The 9,762-nt window shown below is 27.2% G+C and overlaps 1 long non-coding RNA gene across 1 annotated transcript; it reads right to left on the reverse strand.

Moving 5' to 3' along the window:
- Nucleotides 1–533: 533 nt before the first annotated feature.
- Nucleotides 534–9,488, reverse strand: LOC127723965 (uncharacterized). Its single transcript, XR_007992285.1, has 3 exons — nt 9,292–9,488; nt 1,017–1,046; nt 534–563 (listed from the first exon to the last, which is right to left on the reverse strand). It is a non-coding gene; the product is annotated as an uncharacterized LOC127723965 (long non-coding RNA).
- Between the last annotated feature and the right edge of the window lie 274 nt (nt 9,489–9,762).

A 9,762-nucleotide genomic window follows, 5' to 3' on the forward strand; every position in this document is an offset into this window, starting at 1 on the left:
ACCCTAACCCTAACCCTAACCCTAACCCTAACCCTAACCCTAACCTTTATTTCTTTTCAGAAGTATACGATTCTGTTTTTTTTTTTATTCTAAATATAGCAACAATACAGAAACTGGGGATATAAGTTAAATGATTGCTCTTCAACATTGATTTGATTTATTCTTTACTTTTAACAATATGTTTTACCCAAAACTTAAATAAAAACATGCTTTACAAATTGAGGCAAATCTACAGAAATTAAAATAAGTTTTTATTTTAACTGACGTTTACTATTATTTCCTGTTTCTTTTGATAATAGCAAGTTACTAACAGCAACGACAAAAGACTGGCGATGTAGACTAAATGGTGGCTCTTCAATTAAGGTTTAATTTATTCTTTACTTTTAACAATCATGTTTGCACAAAAACGCCAGAAAAGGACAAGTCTTACAATTTTAAGCAAATTTCGGCAATTGACAATGTAAGGGTCTTTTAGAACTGGTGTTTAATGTTGATACCCGTAATTTTTTTATATATATTAAGACGTTATTTACCACTGGTCTTTCTTCTTCTGTATTCCCTTTCTGTATAAATCCAAGAGGAATATATAATCAAAATACGAATAAAAATGTTTACTTAATATGAGGAGTTATAACATTAAAATCACTACTGTCTTCCGAAAAAGAAGGAACAGAAATGCGTCCAAACAATCTGAATTCTCAATCTATAATGAAAAGTTTAACATTTAGCCTACGAGAGGAGCTACAGTTTCGTCATGGTTGGTGTAAGTTTTTTTTTCAATTTTTGATAGGCTGACCTTTTAAGTCTTTACAAATGTTTTACTTTTTTTCTTTGCAATTTGGCAACAACTAAAACAAAGCTGGAGATATAAGCTTAACAATTATTTTTGCACGAAAACACAGAAAAAGACATGGCTTACAACTTTTTGCAAGCTGACGGTTTAGAAAAAAAATGTTTTTGAACTGACGTTTAATTATATTTACATATTGTTTTAGTAATAGCATAACATTACTTACCACAGGTCTTATTTCATCTGTTTTTCCTTCCTGTATAAAACCAAGAGGAATATGTATTCAAAAGACGCACCAAATAATTTCACACAAGTTATTATCAAGTCAATGTTTTCATGAAGATCAGTAATACCTTTCGAACGAGAAGTAACAGAAAATACGTCCAAGCACTCTGAATTTCAAAACTAGAATGAACTGCATAACATTGAGCCTATGGGAGGTACTACTAATTTATCGTCGTTGATATGACATGCTAGCCAGTTTTTTATCGGCCTACCTGTTATATCTTCAGAAGTATCTAATGGGAATTTCAGCTAACACATCATTGACATTAAAAGCCATTTATTTAAAGATTTATGGTTATAAACAGTTATTAATTGTGGAGATTGATAAATTCAAACACAATTTATAATTTTTGGAGGTTGTAAAACTTGAACAAAGTAGGAAGTTTCTTCTGATTACATCAGTGTCGATAAAAGTTTAATCCTATAAAGTTTAAGAACTGATGGTCATTTGATTTACAACCAATTAGTTTTAAACTTAATTAAATTAGGTTATATATTTCAATCCCGGACAGTTCTAAAACGGTGTTTCTTTCGCGATTTTATTTTATTATTTTCCGAAAATACTATGGAAAATGAATGAAATAAGCCGTTCCTGAAAATTTTGGTGTAACATTTTTCAATTATTAAAGTTTTGTATCCTTATAATCTTAAAACTCATTTCAAAAAAATTATCTTAATTGACACCATTAAAATAACAAATTACAAGTATAATTGCTGCATTTACTTCAATAAAATAAGATATATTTGTAATTTTAAACAATGCGAACAACATTTTTTATATTTTTTTCTGATATTCTTTAACCGTATTTAAAAATAAATAATCATTAACTTCGTTAAGTACAACAATACAATGGTGATCAATGATTTTGATTAAAATAAAGAAATAATTGCATTCTTATTTAACAAAAACAAAAGTTTATGCATATGTATCCTTCAATTGTTTTCATTTTATTCAAAATTAATTATCAAAAGACATTTATAAAGAATGATTGCAATTGAGCATATTTTATGAAAAAAAAAAAACAATCCTGAAGTACAAATAAAAACTGAAATCTTATGTTGGCTTCTGATTTGTATTAACAATAACTGCATTCTTGCAAATAAAGCAATAACTGAATTCTTTTTCAACAAAAACCAAACCTTAAGTATTTTAATTCTGATTATATCTAAATTCTTTAAGCGACTTATATAAAGGCTTTTGAAATAACTAATTCCAAATAATAAAGCATATTTTGTTTTTCAAAATTTACACAATGCAAACAACATTGTAGTATATTTTCTCTGATATTCTTTTAATTTTATGAAAAAACAACCAATCCTAAACAAAATAAAGTGCAAAAATCCAATAGTGGTCAATAGTTTTTCATGAAAATAAAGAAGTGATTGCATTCTTGTTCAACAAAAACAAAAGTTTAAGCATAACTATCCTTCCAAAATTAACATTTTATACAAAAAATAATAAAAAGTATCTTAAAGGCTGATTGCAATTAAAATTGCATTATTTTTAAAATTAGAAGAAATATTTGCATTTTAGGCAACGCATAAAAAAATTTAGTATCTTTTCCTTTAAATTCAGCCTATTTAATGAAAAACAACCAATCCTGATGTGCAAAAAGTAATTAAATCTTATGGCAGTTTATAATGTGTATTAAAATAAAGCAATAACTGCATTGTTTTTCAGCAAAAACCAAACTTGGAGTATTTTAATTCTGATGAGATCTAAATTCTTAAAGAAGACTTATATGAAGGCTTTTAGAATAACTAATTCCAAATAAAATAGCATCATTTTTTATCAAAAGAAGAATAATTTTAGTAAATTTGAACAATGCAAACAACATTTAAGTATATTTTCTCTGATATTCTTTTAATTTTATGAAAAATCAACCAATCCTTAACAATATAAAGTACAAAAATCCAATGGTGGTCAATAGTTTCCATTAAAATGAAAAAATGATTGCATTCTTGTTCAACAAAAACAAAAATTTAAGCATATCTATCCTTCAAAAATTCACATTTTATTCAAAATAACTTATCAAAAGGCTTATTTAAAGGCTGATTGCAATTAAAGTTGCATTATTTGAAAAATGAGAAGAAATATTTGCATTTTAGGCAACACGTACAAAAATTTAGTGTCTTTTCCCTTAAATTCAGCCTATTTAATGAAAAACAACCAATCCTGATGTTCAAAAAGTACTGAAATCTTATGGCAGTTTATAATGTGTATTAAAATAAAGCAATAACTGCATTCTTTTTCAACAAAAACCAAACTTTGAGTATTTTAATTCTGATGAGATCTAAGTTCTTACATAAGACTTATATGAAGGCTTTTGAAATAACTAATTCCAAATAAAATAGCATCATTTTTTATCAAAAGAAGAATAGTTTTGGTAAATTTGAACAATGCATGCAATATTTTAGTATATTTTCTTTGATATTCTTTAAATTTTATGAAAAATTAACCAATCCTAAACAATATATAGTACAAAAATCCAATGGTGGTCAATAGTTTCCATGAAAATGAAGAAACGATTGCATTCTTGTTCAACAAAAACAAAAATTTAAGCATATCTATCCTTCAAAAAATAACATTTTATTCAAAAGAACTATAACTTATCAACAGGCATATTTAAAGGCTGATTGCAATTAAAGTTGTATTATTTGAAAAATGAGAAGAAATGTTTGCATTTTAGGCAACGCGTACACAAATTTAGTGTCTTTTCCCTTAAATTCAGCCTATTTAATGAAAAACAACCAATCCTGATGTTCAAAAAGTACTGAAATCTTATGGCAGTTTATAATAAGTATTTAAATAAAGCAATAACTGCATTCTTTTTCAACAAAAACCAAACTTTGAGTATTTTAATTCTGATGAGATCTAAGTTCTTAAAGAAGACTTATATGAAGGCTTTTAAAATAACTAATTCCAAATAAAATAGCATCATTTTTTATCAAAAGAAGAATAGTTTTGGTAAATTTGAACGATGCAAACAACATTTAAGTATATTTTCTCTGATATTCTTTTAATTTTATGAAAAATCAACCATACTTAAACAATATAAAGTACAAAAATCCAATGGTGGTCAATAGTTTCCATGAAAATGAAGAAATGATTGCATTCTTGTTCAACAAAAACAAAAGTTTAAGCATAACTATCCTTCAAAAATTAACATTTTATTCAAAATAACTTATCAGAAGGCATATTTAAAGGCTGATTGCAATTAAAGTTGCATTATTCGAAAAATGAGAAGAAATATTTGCATTTTAGGCAACACGTACACAAATTTAGTGTCTTTTCCCTTAAATTCAGCCTATTTAATGAAAAACAACCAATCCTGATGTTCAAAAAGTACTGAAATCTTATGGCAGTTTATAATGTGTATTACAATAAAGCAATAACTGCATTCTTTTTCAACAAAAACCAGACTTTGAGTATTTTAATTCTGATGAGATCTAAGTTCTCACATAAGACTTATATGAAGGCTTTTGAAATAACTAATTCCAAATAAAATAGGATAATTTTTTATCAAAAGAAGAATAGTTTTGGTAAATTTGAACAATGCAAGCAATATTTTAGTATATTTTCTCTGATATTCTTTAAATTTTATGAAAAATTAACCAATCCTAAACAATATATAGTACAAAAATCCAATGGTGGTCAATAGTTTCCATGAAAATGAAGAAATGATTGCATTCTTGTTCAACAAAAACAAAAATTTAAGCATATCTATCCTTCAAAAAATAACATTTTATTCAAAAGAACTATAACTTATCAACAGGCATATTTAAAGGCTGATTGCAATTAAAGTTGTATTATTTTTAAAATTAGAAGAAATATTTGCATTTTAGGCAACGCGTACACAAATTTAGTGTCTTTTCCCTTAAATTCAGCCTATTTAATGAAAAACAACCAATCCTGATGTTCAAAAAGTACTGAAATCTTATGGCAGTTTATAATAAGTATTTAAATAAAGCAATAACTGCATTCTTTTTCAACAAAAACCAAACTTTGAGTATTTTAATTCTGATGAGATCTAAGTTCTTAAAGAAGACTTATATGAAGGCTTTTAAAATAACTAATTCCAAATAAAATAGCATCATTTTTTATCAAAAGAAGAATAATTTTGGTAAATTTGAACGATGCAAACAACATTTAAGTATATTTTCTCTGATATTCTTTTAATTTTATGAAAAATCGACCATACTTTAACAATATAAAGTACAAAAATCCAATGGTGGTCAATAGTTTCCATGAAAATGAAGAAATGATTGCATTCTTGTTCAACAAAAACAAAAGTTTCAGCATATCTATCCTTCAAAAACTAACATTTTATTCAAAATAACTTATCAGAAGGCATATTTAAAGGCTGATTGCAATTAAAGTTGCATTATTTGAAAAATGAGAAGAAATATTTGCATTTTAGGCAACGCGTACACAAATTTAGTGTCTTTTCCCTTAAATTCAGCCTATTTAATGAAAAACAACCAATCCTGATGTTCAAAAAGTACTGAAATCTTATGGCAGTTTATAATGTGTATTACAATAAAGCAATAACTGCATTCTCTTTCAACAAAAACCAAACTTTGAGTATTTTAATTCTGATGAGATCTAAGTTCTCACATAAGACTTATATGAAGGCTTTTGAAATAACTAATTCCAAATAAAATAGCATAATTTTTTATCAAAAAAAGAATAGTTTTGATAAATTTGAACAATGCAAGCAATATTTTAGTATATTTTCTCTGATATTCTTTAAATTTTATGAAAAATCAACCAATCCTAAACAATATATAGTACAAAAATCCAATGGTGGTCAAAAGTTTCCATGAAAATGAAAAAAATGATTGCATTCTTGTTCAACAAAAACAAAAATTTAAGCATATCTATCCTTCAAAAAATAACATTTCATTCAAAATAACTTATCAACAGGCATATTTAAAGGCTGATTGCAATTAAAGTTGCATTATTTGAAAAATGAGAAGAAATATTTGCATTTAAGGCAACACGTACAAAAATTTAGTATCTTTTCCCTTAAATTCAGCCTATTTAATGAAAAACAACCAATCCTGATGTTCAAAAAGTACTGAAATCTTATGGCAGTTTATAATGTGTATTACAATAAAGCAATAACTGCATTCTCTTTCAACAAAAACCAAACTTTGAGTATTTTAATTCTGATGAGATCTAAGTTCTCACATAAGACTTATATGAAGGCTTTTGAAATAACTAATTCCAAATAAAATAGCATAATTTTTTATCAAAAGAAGAATAGTTTTGATAAATTTGAACAATGCAAGCAATATTTTAGTATATTTTCTCTGATATTCTTTAAATTTTATGAAAAATCAACCAATCCTAAACAATATATAGTACAAAAATCCAATGGTGGTCAAAAGTTTCCATGAAAATGAAAAAAATGATTGCATTCTTGTTCAACAAAAACAAAAATTTAAGCATATCTATCCTTCAAAAAATAACATTTCATTCAAAATAACTTATCAACAGGCATATTTAAAGGCTGATTGCAATTAAAGTTGCATTATTTGAAAAATGAGAAGAAATATTTGCATTTAAGGCAACACGTACAAAAATTTAGTATCTTTTCCCTTAAATTCAGCCTATTTAATGAAAAACAACCAATCCTGATGTTCAAAAAGTACTGAAATTTTATGGCAGTTTATAATAAGTATTTAAATAAAGCAATAACTGCATTCTTTTTCAACAAAAACCAAACTTTGAGTATTTTAATTCTGATGAGATCTAAATTCGTAAATAAGACTTATATAAATGCTTTTGAAATAACTAATTCCAAATAAAATGGCATCATTTTTTATCAAAAGAAGAATAATTTGGTTAATTTGAACAATGCAAACACCATTTTAGTATATTTTCTTTGATAATCTTTTAATTTTATGAAAAAAACAACCAATCCAAAACTGTTAAAAGTACAAAAATCCAATGGCAGTCAATAATTTCCATTGAAAAGGCAGAAATGATTGCATTCTTGATCCAATAAAACAAAAGTTTGACATATGTATCCTTCAAAAAATCAAATCTTATACAGAATTACTTATCAAAAGACATTTTAAAGACTATTTGCAATTGATGTTGAATCATTTCAAATATGAGATGAAATATTTGCATTAAATTGTGTAGCATTTCCATAATATTCAGTCTATTTTTTTCTGAAGAACAACCAATCCTGATGTAGAAAAAGTATTGAAATCTTTTGACAGTTTATAATTTGTATTAAAATAAAGCAATAACTGCATTCTTATTCTACAAAAACAAAATTTTTTATTTTTTTTTATTTCTGATTATCTTTTAATTCAAAGAAAACACTTATCTCGAGAACATTACAATACATAATTATAAATAAGATTACATTACTTTTTATCAAATGAAGAAATTAAAGTAATTCAAAACAATAGTTAAAACAACACTTTTAATCAAGACAAACAAAGCTCTGAGCTTCTTTAATGTTATACTATTTTTACTTTTATCATCTAGTGACATGAATTGCTAGATATAGTACATATTTTAAATGATAACATTTTATCGCTTATGAGTGGTACATAAGCATATCGTTAGTCTGCACTTATTTAATTTTTTAGCTAAAATTTAAATTAAAGAATATGAAGATATACACATGATGTGTGAAAAGTAATTCATATTTATTTTTTTTTATTTGTTATTGCAACTAAGTTTATTACAACTAAACGAATAAAGGTGTCTTCGTGGAGGTCAGTGTTTATCGAATGTAAACACTGTGGAGTTCGGTTTACATAAGAATTTTAAACATATACGTATCCGTCAGAATCGTCCATAAGATAAATCTACTGATCGATCGCTGACCGTTGTCACGGTAACTCTCACATAGCTTATTTGGCTTATCTGACGAATTATATAGGTCACCGAGCAACGACTACTCATGGATCAGTCAAACATTCACGACAAACAGTAACATCCAAGGTTGCAAGTAATGTACAACAGACCATTTTTTTACAAAAAAAATAAGTTATTATTTGTCACGGTTATTAAATTTCGACATATGAAGGGAATTTCGGTTATTTCTAAAGATTAATTGTCAAATTGTATACAACAGACCGATATGAGACAAAATAAGGAGTAAGGGTGAGAGCAAGTTAGGGAAATTGTGTCACTCCTAACTTATCATTCATGTAAAGAGAGAAAAAAGTTTCTAGTGCGGTGTTGTAGTCCACTTGTATTTTTGTTCATCTGATGATTTATGCCTATTTTAACTGATTTGTATAGGTTTTTCATATGTTGTACTTTAAAACCACTGTCCCAGGTTCGGGGGAGGAATGGGATCCTGCTAACATGTTTAACCCCACCCCATTCTGTATGTAAGTGCCTGTCCTAAGTCAAGAGCCTGTAATTCAGTGGTTGTCGTTTGTTGCTGTGTTACATATTTGATTTTCGTATACTTTTTGTACATATATAAGACCGTTAGTTTTCACGTTTGAATTGTTTTACATTGTCATTTCGGGGTCTTGTATAGCGTACTACGCGGTATCGGTTTTGCTCATTGTCGAAAGCCGTACGGTGACCTATAGTTGTTAATTACTGTTTCATTTTGGTCTGCAGTGGAGAGTTGTCTCATTAATAATCATACCACATCTTCTTTTTTTATTTACGAAAAGTGTTTTTATGAATATAAGTGTGATAATTGACCACGCTATGATATTGATATGTAAATGTATACTGAAGTATTGGTTTCAGAAATGATAAAAGTTTAACATTAACTATAATATAATGTTTTCGTAAATTAAACTTCAAGGATTAACCTTTAGTTTTCATAAGATTTACTATGTGTGCTTAATCAAATCAATGGACAAAGGCGTCTTTTTAAACAATTCTTAGAATGATTCTGATATAAAGGAGTAAATGCTTACCTTTCATGAAAATTTCTCCACAATGGTATTATAATTCAATCACAAGAAAAACACTTATCCGACGATCAACTAACCTTTAACAGAAGCGTTCTGTTAACTGCACATGCGCATACATAATTTGAATGTCAACAGCAACCTTTACCTACATTCATTATAACCTTAACTTTTGGATTTTATCTTAACCTTTTAATAAAACCATCACCTTAACCTTAAATTTTAACCTTTAAACTTGAACAAGACTCGCTATCTGTATGCATTCACAAATTGTGTCATTAACAAATCCTGAAGTACAAAATACTTACCTTTAACCGCCAAGGAAACTGGTCATATTCTCCTTGAAAATATGTGAATGTTACTTCTTCACCTTCGCTGATTGTTCTTGTAGCAAAGAAACAAAGATGGGGAAGACCACCGACAATTATTCTCTTAACAATAGAGTTACTATCATTCTCGTCATCGTTTACGAGCCTTCCCAAGGATTTGTCGTCATTAGATGCATCGATCCTAGATGGAAAGAACAACTTACTGTTAAACTTTAGCTTACTGATACGAAGGTATCAAATTATTTAAGGTAAGGATTCTAGTGAATGGTAAAAGCTATAGGATTTAAGGTTATGGTCTAATGATAAGGTTAAAGATTAATGTTACAAGTAACTGGAAAGGTTAAAGATTAAGGTTAAAATTAACTGTTAAGGTTACAGATTAAGGTTAGAAGTAAATGTGAGGGTTAACGTCAATAGTAAATGTTAAGATTATAGGTAAAAGTTCAGTTT

This window comes from Mytilus californianus, unplaced genomic scaffold, assembly GCF_021869535.1.
Source record: "Mytilus californianus isolate M0D057914Y unplaced genomic scaffold, xbMytCali1.0.p SCAF_130, whole genome shotgun sequence".
In the NCBI taxonomy this organism is placed as follows: Eukaryota; Metazoa; Mollusca; class Bivalvia; order Mytilida; family Mytilidae; genus Mytilus; species Mytilus californianus.